Source organism: Crocodylus porosus, unplaced genomic scaffold, assembly GCF_001723895.1.
Source record: "Crocodylus porosus isolate Cpor-Errol unplaced genomic scaffold, CroPor_comp1, whole genome shotgun sequence".
NCBI lineage: Eukaryota > Metazoa > Chordata > Crocodylia > Crocodylidae > Crocodylus > Crocodylus porosus.
The window spans coordinates 13575912-13598129 of record NW_017728909.1 but is presented as its reverse complement, the minus strand read 5'-3'; the positions used below and the strand labels follow the sequence as shown (position 1 = coordinate 13598129).

The 22218-nt window shown below is 46.2% G+C and overlaps 1 protein-coding gene across 1 annotated transcript in view; it reads left to right on the top strand.

The window, feature by feature from the left end:
• The window catches only part of SETBP1 (SET binding protein 1), a 325029-nt gene that overhangs the window by 134842 nt on the left and 167969 nt on the right, over positions 1–22218 (top strand). The window lies entirely within an intron of this gene.

The window sequence follows — 22218 nt, the reverse complement described above, 5'->3', positions numbered from 1 at the left end:
TTTATTTAAATGAATTGAGAACCACAAAGTTATTTATCAGGTGCCACCTCCTGAATGAAGATAAATGCCATATCCCAAAGACATCATCTATTATACAAATAGATTCTTAGGCATATCTTTTCCTTTCCCTTGACTATTCTAAAGTGTAAAAATGCCACTGGCTGAATACATGGCCATCTGCTGAATAGTATTTAACAGAAGCATCTTATGGCCTTTAGATCAGTCGAAATCTCAAGACATCTCGGAAGACGATTGATAGGGAGTAAAGAGGTACAAAAATAGCCTTGACATCACGAGGTGTTTCTTCTCCATACAAACATCCTTCTTTGCTCCAATCAGGCAGCTCATCAGGGAGGACGTGGCGGCAGAGAGATGGATTTAGATTCAGACAGCCTAGGCTTGCTTGAGCTCACCTGTCTGCAGTGGGACAATATGACGTGAAGCGATGCTTTTTGACGTTGCAATATCAGTACCTTTGGGTGCTGCTGCACTATAAATGTTAAAAACCTCTTTTCAGAAAGGCCTTGCCAGAGGACTGAATGAAGCCTAGTGTCTCTCCTTTGACCCAACGTCTGTCTCCAAGAAGTCTGTGCATTTTGAACAGGAATCTTACAAGCCCCAAAGCCAGCGATTCTCAACTTTTTTAGACTTGGAGAACTCCTTGGGAAATGCTAGCTCTTAGCTTCACTCATTTTTTGACTAGGGAAAAGCAACGGAGCATTTTTTCTATAGCCAAGAGCTCAGGAAGACCCCAACAGGGCAGGGTGTTTTTGACTGTCCCTCCCAGGCAGTCCAGTCCTTACATGGACATTATGGATGCCTATTTGAAATGGGTTTATCTTGTAAGTCATGTTTGCCCAGTTGGCCAAACCTGCCAAAGGCTGTATTTGGCAGCCCTACCCTCGGTGGTGATGAACCAGCAGGCACTGTTGCAGCCTCCTGACTGCCTGCTGGAGACAGCAACCTCCCCAGTTCAGTCCACCTGTAGCAGCAGGCTGCAGGCCAGCCAACACGTACACCTGCAGGTCTCCCGTGCTAAACCCCCCTGAAGCCTGTGCTTTCAGTTCTCTGACTGCTGACCCTGCTCGGCTCTGACTCTGGGCTCCGGTTGTTTGGATTTCCCCCTCGGTCTCTTGACCCCAGAACCCCGACTTGAGCCTATGACTTGGACTTTGCTCCTTAAATTACCCCTTGGTTCTGGTACCTTGGGCTCTAGCTCTGGTCTCTGGCCCTCCCATGGTGGCCTACCCAATAGGCTAGGCTATGTCCTAGTCTTTGCACCAATGCTATGGACATCTCTTTGAAATAAGCTTATCTTGTGAATCATGTTTGCACATCTACCAGTGCTAATATTGCATGGCAGTCTGCAGCACCCTTGAAAGGATCTCAGAGCACCCCAGGCTGCTATGGCACCATGGTTGAAAATCCCTGATTTAAACTGACAGATGACCCACAAGTTGGATTTGTACCTCCCACCTTCCCTAAAGTGACTGAATATGGCCCATTTCCCATTCCTATGTTGCTGATCCCCTCTTCAGCCCTCCGCTAGTTCTCCTTTCCCTCTGCTACAGCAGGCCCTGCTTATTCTCTCCCTGCCTTCCTCCACTATAGCAAGGCCTGTTTACCAGAAGTAAGTTCTCTACTTTTCTCCCTGCTCCCTCGCCACTGCCTCTGACATGGGCAGCCACCTCTCCTTTCTTCCCCTCTTCCCCCCTGCAGGGAGTGATGGCCCATAATGCACCCAGGTAGCAAGCGCCCAACCCTGCCACTTTAAAGGGTTGAGCTCCGCTGTGCTGAGCCATGCGATTCTTACCTCAAATGTCTGTGCTTCCTTTTTTATTTTTTTTTCCTACAAATAATGCCTGGTAAATCAGTGCATACCTACTTCAGAAAAAAAGTACCAATGCTAAAGAAAGAAATATTTGGCTAGCAAGACACAGAAGGGCTTTTCTCTGCAGTTTAACCCCAGCATAGAATCACAGCAACCAGGAATGAAAAGCACTTTTTGAATGATCTCTCTCTTCAGCAGCGTAGGATTATCCTTCCAATTTACCAGCGGTCTGTTTTGCAGTGAAATGGAACAACAGGTCTTGCATCCATTCCCAGGGTGGGGGGTAGTCCACAGCCTCCGAGTCCCTTAGACATCGCTGCTAGTTGCAGTAAGGACGTGTTTGTTGATCAGCATTTAGTATACACGTGGCATCTCTGTTGACGCGACATAGTAGGTCTAGTAGCTCGATCCACTTCTTTTGGTGATGTCTGAGTGCGTAATCAATACAGGTCGCCCATGGCTTTTGAGTGTGTGGCTTATGGTACCAAAACCCAGCACTAGACGATTGGATATGGAAGGAAGGTATAGTAGGAAATGATCCCTTGTTAAGTCATCCAACCTCTTTGATCAGGTGGCTGCCAGGCTACCCCCACTCCTCTTGTCTTGCCACTAGATCAAAATGCCTTTTAAATCCAAAAGAAGTGCCGATATGAATTCATCTCACTATGCCCCTGGCCTCACAGGTCCCTGGATTTGGGGGAAGGTGCATCAGTTCTGGCCATTGATGTGTCTACATAAGAAAATCAAGCATGCAGCACTTCTGCTGCCCCACCCTATTTTCCTAGTATACAACAGAGAAGCAAAGGCTGGGTGTCAGCTTTGCTGTTTTTTATTGCCCCCCCCCACCGTTATGCACATGCTGCTGCTGTGTTGCAGCTCGCTCGCTGTGCAAAGCCTCTCCCATTCTCGGGCCACATCTGCAAAAAGCTCAGCGGCTGCCACGCCGATGCCTGTGGAGGTGTTCTCCAGAGCTTCCTAGGCAGAACCGTTCAAAGAAAGGTCTTCCTCTGAAACGCACCCATCTAAGAATAACAACTTCTAATGATGCCTTTGAAATCTTTACACAGAGGAAGCTTTGCGGCGTGTGGTGAAGAAGGTGTAGGTGCATAACACTTCCTCTGCCTCCCTCCGACTCCTTCATAATGCTCAGATCCCTGTGATGTGCACAGGGTCACGTCGGGGTGGGTGCTGACTAGTCTCTTTAGAGTTTTAACATTGTCATGCTATGCGTCCCCACCCCTGCATGGTTTGGTGCACATGCATATGGCTCTGTATAGCTCAAAGGAGGGACCCCAGGAAACAGCCACACAACGCTTTGACAAACTGCTCGCTGAGAAGTTCACAGACAACAGGAACACATGCTTCCTCAAAGGTAGCCCACGAGAAGCATGTGGTTGCAATCCCAGTTCAGGACACACAGGTGAGATGACTTTCTTGACTTCAGTGAGACATCCCAGATGCTGGAAACGTGTGATATCATGCAGATGACTATGGTGTGGCATGGGGGTGGGGGAAAGAAGAAAAAGAAGAGTGGCTTTTTGTAAAGTGCAGCTGCCCATGCATAATGCCTTTGTAATGCACACAGTTACAGCATCTGTTTTTTGGCTGTTATTCTTAGATTTCAGGCAGCCACCATTTCCAGTTGCTCACGTGAAGTCTGACGTCCAGTGTGACACTGGAAGAGCTTTGGTGTTTCTAGATTCAGAGCCATGCTTCTGTGAAACCTTTCCCGCCTCACCACAAAGTAACACGCAGTAGAAAGAAATCCAGGATTATCTAAGGGACTGAAAGCATCCTTAGAAGTATTGGCCCTGATCCTTTTTATGACTTTGGAAACTCGGGAGGGGAGATGTCCTATGCTAACGATATGTCCCTTTTGCCCGGCCGGATTCCCTTGTGCTGAAAGGTGAAAGAAGGGTTGATGTTGTGATAGCAGCTCTCTTTCACATAAAGGTTTCTGGAAAATCCTCTAGCACAGACTTAGCATAACAGCTCCAGGGGTCTCCCACTCCCAGGGTGGATCTGCTAAGTTTCTGGGTGCTTTGTATTGCTAGTGGAGACCTGAGGATAGGATCCAGCAGGCTGATATATAAAAATAATTCTAATAAATGTCACAGTGGATCAAGATCAATGCTCCATCCATTTCCATATCCTTCCTCTCAGACTGTAACTAATGACACATACTTCAGGGGAAAAGTGTGAAAACCCCTTCAAATAAGATACCTAAATAGGCAAGAAGCCTTTGTGACCCAGTTATGTTCTCTGACAGCACCACAGCTGCAGGATAGGAGCTTTTTGTCATTTCCCCTTAGCCAGTGCAACATCAGATTCTCTCCACGTAACCTATATATGTCATATTAATATATACATGTATATTTTAACCCAGTTAGTTATGTATCCCAATCATGTCTTGCAACGCGGAGTTTCACAAGTCTGTTCTATGCAGAGGTATATTAAGACATCTTAGTGTCCCAGGCAATGACAGCGCATGGAGCAGCAGTGGCCATTACTGGCAGCAGTATGGTGTGCCAGTAACTGCAACAGATGCTATTTTTGCTCCAACAAGTAGGTGCCCTGGGGCTGCTGCCCTGACGAGCCCCTAATTCCCCAACCCCCATCCCCTTAGTTCTACTTCTGATTATATGTTGCCTCATTTTTTTTTCTCCCATACAGCAGATCTCTTTTTTTCTACAGGATTCAATCATAAGATTCAATTTCACATCATTTCATTTTTACTTTTTTGGATTCATGCTGCCCCTAAGTAACAATATGCACTTTGAGCTAAGAAAACCTGTGATGTGTTACAAAATGTGTAGAACCCACCTTTTTATGTAAGTGCATCTTGAATTTTACCCTTAGTTATACTGGGGGTTACCTGTAGGGATGTGGGTGCAGAGTAGAGCCACAGAAATGATTTTTTGAAGGGGTGGGACTGAAAAAACTTGAATGCCTTAGCCTTCCAAAACAAGATGGAAACATGACTTGATGACTGTGAATAAGTACCCACATGGGGATAAAATACAAAGGCATTTGTAGACAACACGGCGACTGTTCCTTCTTAATTTTCAGCGCCTGAAAAATGTTAACGCTGTTTATTGTGTTGCGGTGCATTTGTGTTCGCACAACACGTGCTTTTGAGCGAGTTAGGTCTCGTGTGTCGTTCCCCGCAGATTCCAGCCAGGGTAGCTAAATACCAATCTACCCCCCGGCCTTGTCTTTCCTAATGAATTACAGCAGGAGGCTCACCTGAGCCTCCACAGTCCCAGCCCCCAAACCCCTGTCACTTGCACCCCCCTAGGCTCAGGCCGGTGCATATATATATGACTCTTGTAGTTTTTATACATAAATAACTGATATGATATCATAAGTGTACAGGGTTGATACTAGCATGTGGGTGGGTGTTCGTTGCCACCCCGGTTGGCTGGCGATTTTGTGCGGCTGATGTGCAGCAGCCGAAACTGGAAGCCATGTGTCATCTACAAACCCCCCTAGGCACTAGGCTAGCTGGAAGCACTCTCCAGCCCTCCTTTTGCAGCTCTTATTGAATGCAATTGCATAGATCCAGAGAGGGCAAGAGCTCAAGAGTAGGCATAGCTCTGTAATGAGAGTATTCCCTTAGGAGAGAGGGGGTAGGCCTGGGGCCCAGTCCTGCCCCTGCGTTATTTTTGCATTTGACACTCAGACCAAGGATAAAGGCATACAAACTGTTCAGAGCATGGAGATGAAAAGCCAGGGCTCATGGATGAGTTCCTGAACCACTAGACTACATTCTTACTCCCTTCTGAGCTCCTTCTCCCTCTGCGGTCCCATGAACCTTTCACTCCTTGCTGCACAGTGGCATGGAGCACTTGAGCTGCCTAAATTTAGGGGTTTGCTTTTTGCAAATGCCGCAAAAATCCAAATGATTATAAAGCCGTCACCTGTGTCGGACAAGAACACCGAAAGGTGAAGAAGCACACCTTTACCCAAAAAAAGACTAGTTGATGGACTTTAGCATGGCACACAGAAGGCCATTGTCCATTAGGATGGCTGCTCAATATCCAGGAAGTTTGCCTAAATCGATTCACACCTCCTCTGCCTGCTTGTGTTCTGGCCTGTCGTCCCCTTGCTAGTCCCACAATGAAGGCCTTTTTGTTATTGCTGAATAAAATAATGTTATGGCAAAAGCACAGTCTGTTTTTGCAGACCTCGGAAATGTATTTAGCTGGCCAGTCCAACCTTAACAGGAGAAGACTATTGCAAAATCTTCTGTTTGCAACCTTTTGATGCTAATGAGGAGAGAAGAGCAGAGCTAGAACTAGGGCAGCAGAGAGGGGCATAGAGAGGTGGAAGTTAAAGCCAAAAAATTCAAAGGAAAAAAAGAAACAAAAGCCGTGTGAGGAGTACTAACCCCCAGGTAGGCCGCCGTTGAAGGGAGTATATTTTCCAAGTCTTAACATTGCCGCATCCATGCTGAAAGCCTTTCTGGAAGATATTCTTTTTGGCCTGTGTTGCACGTCAGACAGGTTTAAATAATATAATTGCCCTTTCTGCCTTCCATATTTATGGAGATACGGTAATTCCTCACAATGTAATTTCTTAAAACAATTATTATTAATTGATCCATTTAATAAACTAATTTAATCTTCAAAATGCTTTACAAATATTAGCTCCTGAATCCTGATATGATCCCTGTAAAAAGAATAGTGCAAATAATTGGTGGTTCATGATGATGATTATTATTATTATATTACTACTAGTGAATTGCCCATCAAGAATGATGGATGAATTTCAGATAAAAAAAACAAACAGGTATATTTTACTTTTGATATTTATTAAATAAATTAAACCTTTATAAAGCATAAATAAAATGGGCTGAACATTTGAAGATACCAGTCCCTTCCTGCATTTGTTCTTGTCCAGTAGGCTGGAGGTGGACCTGCCCATGTTGCTGCCTGGCTGCCACCTGTGCAGCTCTTTGCTGGGCAAGGGCAAGGGCAAGGGCAAGGGCAAGGGCAGGTGAGCTCCATGCCTTGCAACAGCCGCCCACTCCCCCAGGCTCCCTCTGTGCCATCCCCAGGCACCTCCTTCCCTGCTTGGGGCTCAGGATGGGGCCACTACTGCTCGCCCACTCCCTTGCGCCTCTGCCTGGCTCCTGCTTTTCCTCCCCTGACCCCTTCCTCTGCTCTTCCCACTGCACCAGGCTCCTGGCACCCTCCTGGGAGGAGCTCAGTAGAAACAGCCCTGCCCCCTGACTTTTTTCCCAGTTCTGGAAGTTGGGATCATCCTGACATGCTCACTAAACAAATGCTAAGGTTTAGCAAAGAAATTTCTCTGAAGGCACAAATGTTTTATCTCTTGCAGTTTTCAAGCTATTTGCATTTAAAGAGCATTACGGACAGACGGACACACAGACAGGCAGACTAAGCCATTTATATATAGAGAATTATTAGTATTAGCTTCCTGAATTGAAAAAACTGGCCAAAAAGTGTTACTGGTAGACATGAAATTTGGGGGCTGGGAAGGGGTGGTTTTGTGTTGAAACTGAATTAAAGGGGAAAATAATCACTTTGGGTTAAAAGGGTTATTTTATCTAAGTGAACAAAACTGTTGCTTTACATTTTCCTTTCTCTTTCTTTCTCTTTTTTGCTATTTGATTTCTTTAACAGCACCAAAGCAAATGTATTAATCATATATGTTTTGAAAATATAAAAGGAGGAAAAGTTTTGTTTCAAAGCATCAGACAAAGAAAATAAAGTTTTTCACAGTTGTTTTCTAATTTTTGTTAGGCCCAAAACTATTGGTTGAGTTTAAAATTCTTATATAGTGAACTGCAGATTCAGGTGAATCTGAATCTGCAGTTTTTCAGTGGGTAAATTAATCAGCTCTACCCTTAAGGTAAGTAAGTAAATTAGTCACATTAGAGACATTCAATTTTGCATGAAGGAATGGATATTCCAGTAACATTGAAACTTGAAACCTGCTGCTGCTTGTTAAAGGCACAATATTTATTGTTTCAATGACCCAGTTTGCTATCAAGTATCAATGATCTGCTACATCCCAAGTAATCAATAGCTCCATCAGTTGAGTATGCCCTGGAAATATAAGTATTACTGTTAATATTGATCTCTGTAGCTGACACAGACATCAGACTTCACACTCCTCCTTGCTAGCACCTTGGGTTTTGCGTGTAAAGCAGCCTGCCTATAAATTGCTAAGGTTTGTCTTCTTCCGGGCATGTTTTGGGACACTCGTGCCCCATGTATAACAGTGCACGTGCACATACAGACACATGTATCCATGTGCACGTCACTTGTCGATAATGATCAAGGATCCTGGTTTTCTCTGATTTAAGAAAATCCCCAATTTTCAGTTAAAAAAAGGTAACCCCAAATCCACATTTTTTCTACGATTGAAATGAAACACCACTCCTGTCTATCTATCTATCTATCTATCTATCTATCTAGATACATCGATGGATGGATGGATGGATAGATGGATAGATAGGTAGATGAATAGATTAGTGCCGTATCATTTAAATCATGGAAAAATGTGGATTTGGGGGGGTTACTTTTTTTTAATTGAAAATTGGGGATTTTTTCTTAAATCAGAGAAAACCAGGATTCCTGATACTGATAGATGCAACGTGATTGCTGAGCACTGTGTTTTCAAGGTGCAGGTTAGACATGCCCCCAGGCTGGATTCGGCCAGATTACGTCTCTTCTGGGATCCCGTCTCTGTCTGTTGCTTACGTAAGATCCTTCAGAGAGACCTGAGGCCCCCTCAGCACTTTTCTAGTGGTCCCAGGAAGAAAATCGCTTGCATCTTCCAACTGAGTGTATTCAGTACAAAGGCTGAGGTGCCATGCAGGAGACTGGTGTTCGCCTTAGAACGCAATGCAGTCCATCTGTTAGGTATTTATATGGACTCCATTACCAGAGGATTTGAGTAACTTGGAAGCATCTGTGTCCACACCTTCCTTGTTCCCCATGGTAGGAAAATGCCACGGTCGGTAACTGATGGCCCTTAAGCTAGTTTAGCCCTCAGAGCCATTGGGTCTGGTCTGCAGGCTGGGGGGCTTTGGTGATATTTCGTTAATAGAGGACTTTACTCATGCCACAGCCAGGCAGTGGGGAGACATGGTGGAAATGGCATGGTGGCAACAGCAGCCAGGTCTTTGTGCTAGCCTACCTTGGCCTGAGCTGGGTTGTTCCAGCCAACTGCTAGAAGATGTTGCCGACTACAGCACTAGCCACATTGCAGAAAGGAAATTGCTGTTTAGAGGAATGAAGTGATTTGTGCATGGGCCTACACAGTCTGTGGCAGTGCAGAGACTTGACTTCAGACCTCCCAAATGCACAACTTAACCACCGGACCATCATTCCTCTTAACACACTGGAGCCTCTGTGTGAACAACTATGCCAAGCCTCCCTTTGTTGCCATGTGGACAATGAGATCATAGCTGCATATGGTGAGACTAGCAAAAATCATACGATATACCCCTTGTATAAGTATCTTCCTCTGTGTAGCATGAGAAAGTATCACACCCAAGTCATGCTGGACGGGACCTCTGGATGTCATCTAGTTCAAACCCCTGCCTAAGTCTAGATCATCCCTACCCATCTCAAACATATCCTTGTCTACCCTATGGTGGAAATGACACAATCAATCCTGTCGCACACTAACCTGACACAGGTAAAGCAGGGGGACAAGGAGGGTAAATGTCCTGCTGCTGAGCTTGTATGGGAGTGCCTGTAGAAGGAAGCTCAGGCAGGAACAAAGCAAACCCCGGGTCGTCTACAAGAAGATGTTGGCTCTGCCTCACTCCCAGGTTCAGTTTGCTGGGTCTCCTGCAGCTGTGCTACGTGGGCAAGCTGAAGAGGGAAACAGCGTTCTCTGCTTTCCCCTGGTCTGTATCTGCATGCAGAGACGCAAGTCTCTGTGTCTTTGGTGCTTTTAGCAAAGTCCACAATGGATTCACAAGGAAACCAGAAATGAGTATTTGGCAGATTAATTTTGCAATTGTCAGTCTTCCCAGAGGAAACCCAGAATTTCATTATCTAAGGCATAGGCATGATTTCCTGTAAGCTCTATCCGGATTTTACTAGATCCAGATAGCGCGGGTAAATGGTAAATTAAGTTAAATTAAATTGGCCTTTTTTTTATTAGTATGCCATCATGGCAAATATATTTTCACCTTTGATAAGAGAATATTAGTGTGTTGGTCCCATGTGTTACAGTAACTGTATCATGAGCTCTTGTGTTGCTGATAGTCCTTTGTAGATAAGTGACTGCATCTGGGGGAAAGTGTAGGTAAGTGGTAATAAAACCTCAAAGCCAGAGGGCCAACAAGTTTGTGATACGGTCTTGGGGGAGTGGAGTACTCTCCTGGCGGGAACAAGTGCACAGAGCCCACAGGGCAGGTTTCTGAGGGACAAAGGGAAGGAGTATGGGGTTTGGGTGTAATGACTGGGCCAAGACGTGGTTCTCAAGCTGCATCACTGAAGAGCTTTAAGAGCTGACTCTAGGGACTGGTGAGTGCTGCAGTTGCATAACGATGCTCCCTTCATCCCCAACAGGAGCCAAAATGCTGAGCCTGCAAAATGCTTGCAAATAGCAAGAGTGAAACTAGGAGCCTCAACCGGGAGGGAGCTCCAGCTGTAGTGGGGTGCAGTGCAGGAAAGGCAAGAAAGGCAATCCGAAGAAAAAAGGCCTTCCCCTCCCCCCGCACACATGATCTTTACATGTCCTCTAGCTCTGTCATCTCAGCTTTGACTCCTCACGATCTGACCCCGTCGGGCTCACGGGAAGGTGTCAGGCAAAATGGGCCTGTAGTAGGGCAGTCAGAAGAAAAAGTGGTCTCTGCAGGGGAGAGACGAATGTACTGCTCCTTGAGGGTGGGAGCGGCTGCGTGGGAGGGTGCAGCAGCTGTTATGATCTAGCTCAATAGTCAGTCCCAAGCTCACACCAACCGTTGGGGCACCTCGGATGTAGCAATAACTTTCCTCCGCTCTTCCCAGTCCTTTGCAATCCTTGTACAATCAGTCCGTTTCTGTCCCATCCAGTCTTTGGTGGTCCAGCTCGTCCTAGCTCTTCCTCTTCTTCAGCCCTCCACAGCACCCCACAGGATGGTGTTGGTAAGGGTGCAGGGCTTTCTTGTTACATGTCCAAGCCATTGCATCTTTCTTCTTATGATTTCGAGTAAGGGTCGCACTTGCTGACTTCTTGCCTGATTTGATCTTTCCCAGAACCATTTGTTCTGCGAGCGGTGTAGGGCATGCACAGAAGTCTTGTAAAGCACGGCGTTGTAAAGGTCTCCTAGCCATACTAGTTGCCCTGACTTTGTCTTGAATGAAATGGGGTTACAGAGGGAGCAGTTTGGCAATGCTTATTTCACTGCAGTTGCAGTCGCATTGTAATCCCAGCCCTTAGGGGGTAGATACCAATGTTCAAGTTGCGCTATTCCACCGGTACGCTGGAGTCGGTGGCTTTATATCAGCCCAGTAGCGGCAGGCAATAATCCTTGCTAGATAACGACAACAGTGATAACACTCCGGCTCAGTGCTGAGCAGATTCTCCTACTTCACTCATCACTGCAATATTTGAGCACTTTCCAGAGAGGAACATGACTAGCAATTATCATACGTTTGTTCTTTCATCCTCTTCCAAGGGAGAAAATAGTGTGTCTGAGTGTTTTGGATTTATAGACACAGGAAGGCAGGTCGAAGAAATGTGCTTGGCACTTCAGGCAGAAGGTGGTGAGGTTTGTCTTGGTCTTTAGTTGCAGGCGAAGTTCATTCCACAGCCTTGAGCCTTTCTCTCAAACTGCTTTCTACAGATTAGCTTTACCCTCATTATAGGAGTAAATTCCAGTTTGCCTGAGGAGCAAAGTTGTCAACCACACTCTTTGTCCTGGATCTTAGATGATATTTTACTTACCTTGGGCACAAGCTTTGAAGATGTGGGACAAGTCTTTGAACTTGATTTAGCATTTTCTGGGATGCCAGCATGGGCAACGAAGGACAGGTCTTTTGGGTTTGCACTAGCTGGTGTTGCTTAGGAAACATAGCAACATTTGGCACTAGTTGGAGTTTCCTAAGGACTGAAGGCTTCCTGCCCAGCTATATTGCATTGTAGTAATCTATCCAAGCAATAGTACAGGCTGGAACAGCTGAAGCCAGGATACTCATTTTTTTATTAAGAAGGAACAGTGCATGGGCAGATCTAGGACTATGAAAGGGAGATGCACAACATAGTGTGGTGTCTCAACACACATTAATCTCCAGTTAAAAAGAAACTAGAGGCTTTACTAATAAGCTTGGGCTATATTTATCAGCTTAACATTGATGAAAGACAAATATAAATGTGCATTAATTGACCATATCCTATATCATGCATTAAAATAGCAAGGAACTAGGCCAAAAAATAATCAAAAAGATGTTGTTTCATAAGTCCAATGGTCATTAGAATTAAATGTACCTCCCTTTTTTCAGATTCATAAAACAAAATGAGTTATTTCAAGTCCTTTGCTTTAGCAGAATGACTTCGGGTACAGCAGAGACCCCAGAATCAACCTCGCCATCTGAGAGTGTGCAAGCGAGACATCATTTCTGCCCCTTCGTTTCTTCTAGACAAAATATAGTCACTGGAGAGCAGAGGTCTCTCGTGGCTTCAAACTCCTCTCTCAACTGCCCTTGATGCAATTGCACAAACGCACCCATCAGTAAATGTCAAAGGGCCAAGACAACAAAATGATCTGTCACATCTAAACAGCTTGCTGGTCTCAGAGCAATGTTTTGCAGCCATCTGCTTGCTGATGCTTAAAACTATGATGCTTTTAAAAGTCCAAGAAACACCCTTGACCATCATTTTCTTGTATTTGATAACAAGATTTCTTTCTCATGCACATTTCCTGACAGCCCCAAGAATGTCATACTTTGCACTTCTCTGGTCAGCTGATGCTCGTAGTGTTGAAACAACAGCAGTGTATTTCTTCTTTAACCTTTTCATCTATCTATAGCCACAATTATTTTCTCCACACCTTGCATATGAATGAATAAAAGGATTGGGCAGCATTGTGCTATTAAAAAAAAAAAATCAACATGCAGTCATTTAATTACAGAGTGTATTTGCCCACTTGAGCTAAAAACAGGTTCTTTCCAAGCCGCTGTTTTCAACCTGTGATCTCAGTCTTGTCCTGTATAACAAACTAGCCATCACAACCGGTCCTAATTGGTATTCTTTGTGATAGTGTCAGCAGAGAGACTAATAATAATAAATGCATTGGATGTAAGAACCCAATTCTGGTGCTATTCTTAGAGGTGATTAGGAGTGAAGTACTGGCATGGTGGTGGTGGTAGTGGTGGGAGAAGTTGAGCTCCTGCTTTGTGCGCTCTGCCTCATTAGTGGCTGAATAAAGATGTCCTTTTGTCTCCAGATCTCTCATCTGAAATCTTTCATTAGCACCATTTCCACCGCTGCAATATTGCCACACTGCATAGCAGTCTGTCATGGGCCCTGAACTCTTTGTGTAAGGGGCTGCACAAGGTGATGGCCCATTTCCCAAAGTTTCCGATGGCAGTACAGGGCAGCCTCTGCATACAGGCAGATGCTACTGAGATGAGCTTAGTCCACCTAATCAACAGGGCCTACTGCAGACTCTTCACGGCTTTATTTTTTCTGTGCATCACTGCACAAGAGAGCTGTAAGGACGGATTTGAAGGAGGATGGCGAGGTGAGTTGCGGATGTTTGCAGGGAACTCCTCCCATGCAGAGGGGAAGTGTTGGAGTAAGTACAAAGGTGCGTTCGCCTAAGTTGTTTACACTTGACTTGGCAACTTCTTAGAGAAAACATTCTTTTTAGGATAAAAAAAAATGAATAAGCCATTCATGGGCTTAATGAAAGGTACGTTTTTCTCCATTACAATGGGCCTCATTAAAAGCTGGACCTTTCCCACATTGCTGTGTTTATCTGCAAGGCAATATTTTCCCTATGCAAAGAGCAGGGCGCATTTCAAGCGCCGCAGCAAATTGAACCAACCCTTCGCATTCGGTGTCAAGCTTTGGACAGCCTTGGCGCTCCCTCGGATTCATTTTCAAGCTGCATCTCATTGCATATGGCAATTCTTAATTTGTACGTAGTGCTTTTCACCCACGGATCGCCAAACCTTTCACAAAGGAAGGTGGGAATCATTATCCCTGATTTGTAGGCCTGGGAACATGGAGGTGAAGTGACTTGTCCAGGACCATGTGGCATGTCAGTAGCAGACTCAAGAAGTGATGCTGACCCCCACTCCAGAGTTGTATCTATTGGAGCAGGCTGCATTTTTGGAAGGAGTCTTTATCTGGTGGTGGATGTCCCCTATGTAACTCTTTTTAGCTGATCCAGAGCCCACTGAAATGAATGAGTCTTTTTGTAGACTTGAGTGGATTTGGGATCATGTCCAAAGCTGCATTCACTGACCCTTTTGTTCTTCCCAGCCCTAAAGCAAACCCTAGGTATCTGTAGTAAAGAAACATGGAGAGGGAAGTGCTGCTCTGTGGGAATTGCTGAGGGGGGGAAATGTTTTACTTGGTAAATAAATGCATAACTGAATGATCACTTTTTCTCATCTTCATCTCATGGCCTATTGGCTGCTCCTAATGGAAGAAAGCTATTTGACGTCTGTTTTGCATACAGAAGGGAAGATCTGACCTCCCCGACGTTGAACTTGTCTGTCGGTTGTTTCCAGCTCTCAAATTGGCTCATTAGACCAGCTTCAAAACCAGCTTGAGTTCAGGCTTCTCCTCTTGAAGCTTTATGAGACTTATCATCCCTCTCCTCTGGTTCCAGCAGTGGCAAAGGCAGTAGCTTGGGAGGAATAGAAATGCGAGGGCAATATTGTAGTTCCCGGGCAAAACAAATGATAACACTAGTCTCACACAATCACTGAATCATTTTCAGCTGAATATATAAAGGTGGGTATTTTTCTGAAGATGACCCCGGAGGTTGTAAAGATACGTTCCCCCTCACCTTGCCCCCTTGCCTTCCCAAGGCTGTGCCTCTAGCGATTTCTCAAAAAGAGAGGATGCATTTGAATGCAATTCTCATGATACATTACAGTGGATGAAAACAGGAGGTGCAATGTGCACGCCTCACTGCTCGGGTCATCTTGTACCTTCTGCCTCCATCAGTTGGGTGGATCTTCTGTGTGCCCTGTGGTTTGTAGGAGATGCCGATTCAGGCTTGGTACAGCAGTGTGTCCTGGTTGCCTTGGTGTGCTGTTGTTTGTACGTGCAGTCTGGATCTGGAGATGGCCTGTCCATGCCCGGATCACATTGATTATAATTCCATCGTTTCAGATCCTGCCCTCCAGTCTGGTTGATTGGAAACCATCATTTTAAGGCAGAACAAACTGGCCGTGGTGGGCTCTGGACCTACAGAGATATCAATGTGCCAGTTGCGGTCCCCAGGAGTTTCTGGTTGTGGTCTCCTCTGCTGTTGCTGTTGTAGGTTGGCCTTTTTTTTTTTTTTGCCCTCTTACAAGGGAAAGGGCTTCCACATCTGTTTGTGCTGCTTCCTTAGTCATTTATTTGGTTCCAAAAGGCTGTCTCTTGGGGACACAGAGTGACACCAGACAGCAGAGTTTCCTTAGGATGCAGCAGATGTCCCAAGTTGCTTGCCACGGAAAGATGCCGGGTGATAATTTTGAAGCATGTGTAGGTTTAAGTCTGATTTCTTGCCAGTTTAGCATGTCATAGAATCATAGAAATCAAGGGCTGGAATGAGGGACCTCGAAAGATCATCGAGTCCAACCCCCTGCTCTGGGCAGGAATACTGCTGAGACCAAATGGTCGCAGCAAGGTGCCTGTCCAGTCTCCTCTTGGACATTCAAGGTTGGGATTTGCACCACCTCCTCGGGAAGTCTTTCCCAGACTCTGGTCACCCTTACCGTAAAGAAGTTCTTCTTTGCATCCAACCTGAAACCATCCTCCAACAGTTTATGGCCATTGCTCCTTGTCCTCCCCTGGGGCGCCCTAGTGAACAGTTTTTCTCCCAGCTCCCGATATTCACCCCTTACATACTTTATAGTTGGCCACCAAGTCCCCCCTCAGTCTTCTCTTCCCCAGGCTAAACAGTCCCAGAGCCCTTAGCCTTTCCTCATCAGGTTTGTCCCCCAAGTCCTTCATCATCCTCGTAGCCCTTCTCTGGACCCTCTCACAGTTCTCCACATCTCAAGTACAGTGCCCAGAACTGGACACAGCTCTCTAGCTGGGGTCTCACCAGCACCGAGGAGAGAGGAAGTATCACATAGCTCTGCTTGCAGTGCATCAGCTAATGCATCCCACCAGCTCTGTTGACTACAGCATTGCAGTGGCGGCTCATGTTCATCCTATGAGCAACCATAACTCTAATGTCCCTTTCAGCCAGCATGATTGTCAGGCTTATATCTCTTTATGGTCACTCCATGACACTGCAAAAGGACCTGCACACAGCAAAAGGGCTGTACACAGGGGGAGGGGGGGAAGGGTTTTTTCTCTTAGTGCCTAAGTTGCAGAATTAAGCATGTTGTGCCTCAACTCTATCCCTAGCAGTGTAATTGTGTTTTCTGCCTCCCTCAGCTCCCACTGCTGCTCCAAGGTACTCCCTCCTTGTCACAGTCGATCTCGTGCGGTTGTTGAGTACTGTTGTTCGACTGTGACATTCCACCTCCGATATAGCTGCATTCCCACGGTATCGCGCGTGTCTGTCAGGCTAAGTACACTTGTAAAATCCTTGGGATGAAAGGCTTTGTATGAATGTAAACTGTTTTTATACAGAGTTGGAAAAGCTCTGTTGCCCACTTCTCTGTTCCTCTCACCTTTTGCCAGATTGTGCAGTATAGCACCTGCCAGACTCCTGTTTCTTCAGGAATGGGAAGTACCCTTTTTTCACCACAATCAGACTATGGCCCTGTTTCTTTGGTTTACTTGTTGCACTAGACAAGCACTGTGCAATTAATAGAGATCTAGAACTACTACTGACTTTGCCTGGCCTGTTCTGGTTTTCTCACACCTCCTGGTAGGTGTATTGCAGCAGTATTTGCAAGTGCAGCAGAAATCAAGATGCCCCTGCCTAGGTCTGGACCATATGGGGACACCAAGTAAAAGGCAGAGCTGACACTATCTAGTCCAGTGAATCTCACCCAGGTGGCTGTGAGATCCTCTTAAGGGTGTTGCACAATATTAGGTGATTCATGAGATTCGCAAGACTTGCTCTGTCATTTTGTCTTTAGTCAGTAAACGAATGAAAGCTAAGAGCTGACACTGTCCAAGGACAGCCTCGAGTCTGAAAAGGTGGACAAGCACTGGTCTAGCCAAGTAAGACAGACAAGGTGGAATTATCACTACTTTTTCACAGAGGAGGAATTGATGGGCAGAGAGATTAATGGATTTTCTCAGGGGCACAAAGGAAGTGAATCCAAATCCACCAAGACTCAATGCAGTGATTCAATTAAAGGCCATCTATCCCATCTCAAAATCAGGCATTCATGAGCCGCATCACTGTATGAAAGATGAGCATATTGGCCAGCCTTATTGAGGAGCCCAATGGGCTCCACTTTGGCCAGGTCTTCAGTTTGGTCCATAAGGGTTCTCAGGTCCATAAGGCTCAGGTTCTTTTATTGAACCATTGCTTTAAATCTTCCCCTAAATTCTATGTCTTTATATATTAACATAGCCATTCCAGGTGATATTAGTTTCATAGAGAAAAAGGACTGGAAGGGATCTCCGGAGGTCAACCCTATCCAAACCATCCCGTACATCCATAATCTAAACTTTGCATAAGACTACCCTCAACTCTATACAACATAGACATCACACCCTAACCCGTCAGAGGTTAAGCAAAAGAGCCATGGCAGCCAATGTCCTGATTCTATAAAATGTTGTCAATATAGGCTCAAGAGGCCCTGGGTAGAGGGCCACGTGCCCTGCTACAGAGGAAGGCAAACAGCCCTACAGCCCATACCCATCTGACCATGTCTTCCTTCCTGACCCCAATATGGTAATTGGTCTGACCCTGAGCGTAAAGGCAAGACCCTCTAGCCAAGTACCTCTGGCTTTGTTCCTAGCAGGAGCATTGGCACAGTCTAGTTGAAGTCCCTAGCTTTACCTGTAGCCAACACCCAATGCCTTGGAGAAAGAAAACCAGCAAAGCCCAGAAGCATGGGAAATACCCATGATAGAAAACAAGCATAGCTACACCTACATCATCCCCGAATGGCAACCTCTTCTTGAACACCTCCAGTGGTGGAGGGTCCACAACTTCTTTAGGAAGTCTATTCTACTGCCTCGCTATTCTAACTGTAAAGAAGTTTATTATAATTTTTTTTTATTATTATCGGTATCCATTCTCAATTTGCTCTGGTGCAACCTTAAACCATTGGCCAACACCCTCCTCTCTGAAGCAAGAAAGCAGATCCTGGCTCCGGGCATCTCCTTCAGAGCTGTGCTGCCAAACTCACTCTCTGTTGTGGGGATTCTCCCTAAATGGAGCAAGCTTTGGTCTGTAATGGTGAAACATAGCCCTGATATTCTTTTATGTGCCTCCTTAGGATGCCCGTCTTCATAAGTGAACTGTAAATTTAACTGTATTCTGTCCCAGTGGCGTTGGCCAGGGTAGGAATTGATCAGTCAGGCTCAGAGAGATACATTCCAGGTAGATGTTATACAAGAAAATGAATCCCTGATAATTGAGGAGACTTACTCTGACACATCTACAGAGTTGCTAACAGTGCAGTTTTGCCAGTTAAGGGAGCTTATGGTTATACAACCTCTGACCAGCTAGAAGAGCAGACAAGAGAAGTGGATATTAGCATCCATCCTGAACTTTAGTTACCAAAGTGAAGCTCCCGGGTGCTGCCCTTGGACTGAGCTCCAGCTAATTGAGACATCTAGAGCAGTTGCGTTCACAAATACCCTGAGGTTGTAAAATTCCTTCAGCTCCCCCTTCAGAAAATGTCTGTCAAGAGAGTGATGCATCTGATCTATTCTGTAGCCCTGCAAACCCAGGATCCGTACAACACAGCTAGGAGATGAATTGTCCAATAGTCCCTTTGCATGACTGAGAGGGTTTGGGATATGGATCTGAATTTCCCCCAATACTCCGACCAGGAGCTGGAGTCCATCACTGTCTAGCTGGGAGGAGATAAGGGCAGTGCAAAAGGGGTCCCCAACCATTGTTACTGAGTGGGGGTTGGGGGGTGTTAGACGGCTACAGGACTCCAGGTGATAACTGGCTACTGACTGGAGCAGAACTTGAGGTACTGCTCATGAGGCCAATAGAAAACTCCTGCAACCTGCTGAGAATTAAGTGGCTGGAACAGGAGGAGCAAAGGGCCGTATAAGCCTGGCTGTATGAGCCTTGGACTGATCCTTCCTTGATGAAGCAGAGTTCAGGATGGCCTAGAAAGAAGAAACCTCTTTTTTTGCACCAGAGCCAAGTGCCTTATGTCTATGCCCATCTCTGGTGCTGTTTAAACCATGAGGTATGGGCATGGCTGTAGAGGAGGTAGGAGACCATGGAGCAGTGCCCTGAGGAAGATGCTGTTGAGGAGTGTGGCTTCTTAAGCAGCGTGGCTCTGCAAGGCCACAGTGGGTGTCTGGGGAAGCCATTGTGAGAAAAGGGCGAGTAAGCCTAGCGAGCAGCAGCAGGTAGAGAAAAGCAACTAAAGAAGTCACTCTAGTGGCTGTCTCCCAAGTTCACATCTTTATTTTCCACCAAAGGCAGGCGAGGACATATTGGTAACCTGCCTAACCCCGGCGGGGGGGAAACAGGCTTGGTTTGGCTGCAGGGGGAACGGGGGGGTGCACTACAGCTGCCTTCCAAGGTGGGGCCCATTGCACACAGATCCAGATTTCGGCCCCAGGCTCAAGCCACAAGTTAATGATTTCATGGTGCTTTCTGTTTGTATGAACAGGGGGGCTGGCATTGCTGTCTTAAGCCATCATTCCCTCTTCCTGCCCTGTTGTGTGCCTTTCCAACCCACCAAGGGGCATATTTCAGCAGGGTTCTTTGATCAGAGAGTGTGGCAAAGGTTTCGGGACATTTTTGAAGCATCTTTTCTGTGGACAAAGTTTGAGGGTTGCTTATTATTAACTGTGGTGCAAGGTGGAGGTAGGTGATTTTTCTAAGAGGTGGACTAAACCGTTGTGCATGGGTACATGCATGTGTGCACATATGAACAAAGTGCTCAAATTCTGCCCTCAGATCACCTCCCACACCCACATTTTAGTGGCTGCTTCTCAACATCCAAACTTGGGACTGTCCCCTTCCTTCTTGCTCCCTGTCCTCTGCAAATGACAGCCCCTGCAGCTCCGGAGCTGGGCCCAGCAGAGAGGGGCAAGGGTAGAGGGGGCACGCGAGCTGGCCTTCCAGGAAGGACTTCATTCCCACACCTGCTGTGCACCCACAAGCAGAAGGAAGCTACGTCCTATTTTTCTGACATAGGGGTGTGAGGAGGGAAAAAAAAGAAAGCCCAAGTCTCTGTCTACTGAGCCTGTCCATTTATTCCTGATAAACTCCAGCAGAAAAGAGCAATCAGCTGAATGAAAGCCAAACAAATTAAATGGCTGAGTACTATTTCAAAGGAGAACATGGGCGGCATCAGAAATTTTCCATCAGCTGTAATAACGCCAATTACTTTGCCAATTGCTGATTCCGCCGTGATTTGTTTAGTGCAGTCATGCTCCGGACTAATGCCTGGGCCCGTAGGCTTTGTTTCCTCTGAACGTACATTTGCAGCACTTCTGCCTCTCTGTTGCCTTCCCCCGCTCCCCAGGCCCGTCTCTCTGTGGCCAATATTCCTCTTTCTTTCCCTGTGTTCATTTCCCACCAGGGCAATGATTTCTGCTGGGGGTGACGGATCTGCTTTGAATAAATCCTTTCCCCCACCCCTGTCTGCTTTCTGCTGGGTGATTTAGAGTATTGTGGACTGCAGCTGCTGCTCCCTGGTCCTCAGTGACTGCAGGGATCATCTCCCAGAAAGGAGTCTTCCATATAGATTAGGGAGGCGGTCAATAAATACGTAATTTGGATCACCAGCCTGGGATCCTTGCTATTGCTGACAACTGGGCTCTTCGCCATTCAGAAGAGATCACAAACAGACAGGGGAAGAGGAGGCCAAGCGTTTATTAAGAGCTTAAGTATTGACAGATCAAGGCTCGGTTGGGTGTGTTGGACTAAGGGAAGTGGATAGCTGAGGAGTAAATAGCTTTTTAGTTCTTTCCAGAGATAAAAAAAAAAAAAAAACCCAGAGAAGAAATCTCTCTCTCTCTCTGGAAACTTAGCAGACGCTTTTCATTACTGTTTACATTTAGGTCCATGGAAATTAATGGGTGTCTCTGTAGCCACTTTGTACAAGAGCTGTGATTCTTCTCTTGCTAATTGGGAAAGAGAGCTAATCATGGGCATTTAAGGAATGCATCGGCTTGATTGACAACTTGACTGTAAACTGTCGCGGTGGCTAGCAGGGATCTTAAATGCCGATTCAATGTCCCTTCCACGCTGTCGGGCCAGGGCGGTAGCAGGTTGGATGGCGCCCGCTTCTCTGCATCTCCCATGTGGGGCACCCAGCAATCGCGTCGCGTCTTGTTGATTTTTGTATGAAATTTCCCCTTGTTAGCGCGAGCCGGTACTATCTGCTGTAGAAGCCATTAGAGACCCTGCGCTTGGCTGCTGCCAGCTTCTGTCCCAGGTGTCCCCATTTCATCCACCTTGACCACCGGAGGGAGGGTGGCATGTATTCAGCTTTCACCTCCAAGCCTGTTCATCTCATCTAGGTCTTTCAGGAGGCTCTCTGGCCCCACACCTGACTCAGGCAATGCTGGTTTGCAGGGAGAGCCAAATAGGGAGAACGATCAAGTTCATAATAGCAGTGCTGTAACTGTGGAGAACTGCAAGTATTTAAGCTCTGATGAACAGCAGATAATTCATGCGGGGATAGTTTTTTGAGAGGCACTTCAGGCCAATGCACTTGTTTTTACCCTGTCCTTTTTGCTGCAGGCAGCTGTTCAGATAATGTGAACAGCGCTCTGATATGAGTGTAGTGGGGCTTGTCTCTGGCCGTTCCCTCGGGGGGAGGAGGGGCCCCAAGAAACATGAGATAACACGTGAAGTATCAAATAGAGGTTAGGCGATCGAGTGACACCATTTGTACACTGCTATCAGTTTCGGCATTGCAGATGACAAGTACGTAGGTGGCATCACTTTGCCTCTGCAGGCCTCCTAGCTGCCGCGAATTGCTAAGGATCTGCTGGACAAGTTGTCAGCCTCTGCAATTTGCACTGTACACAAATAGAGGGAAAAGAAGATGAGCAGATCGCCCTGCCCAGAGCGCCGGGCAGGAAGGAGCAATGGGAAAGCCTGAGTTGGCCAAGTGTACACGCAGATG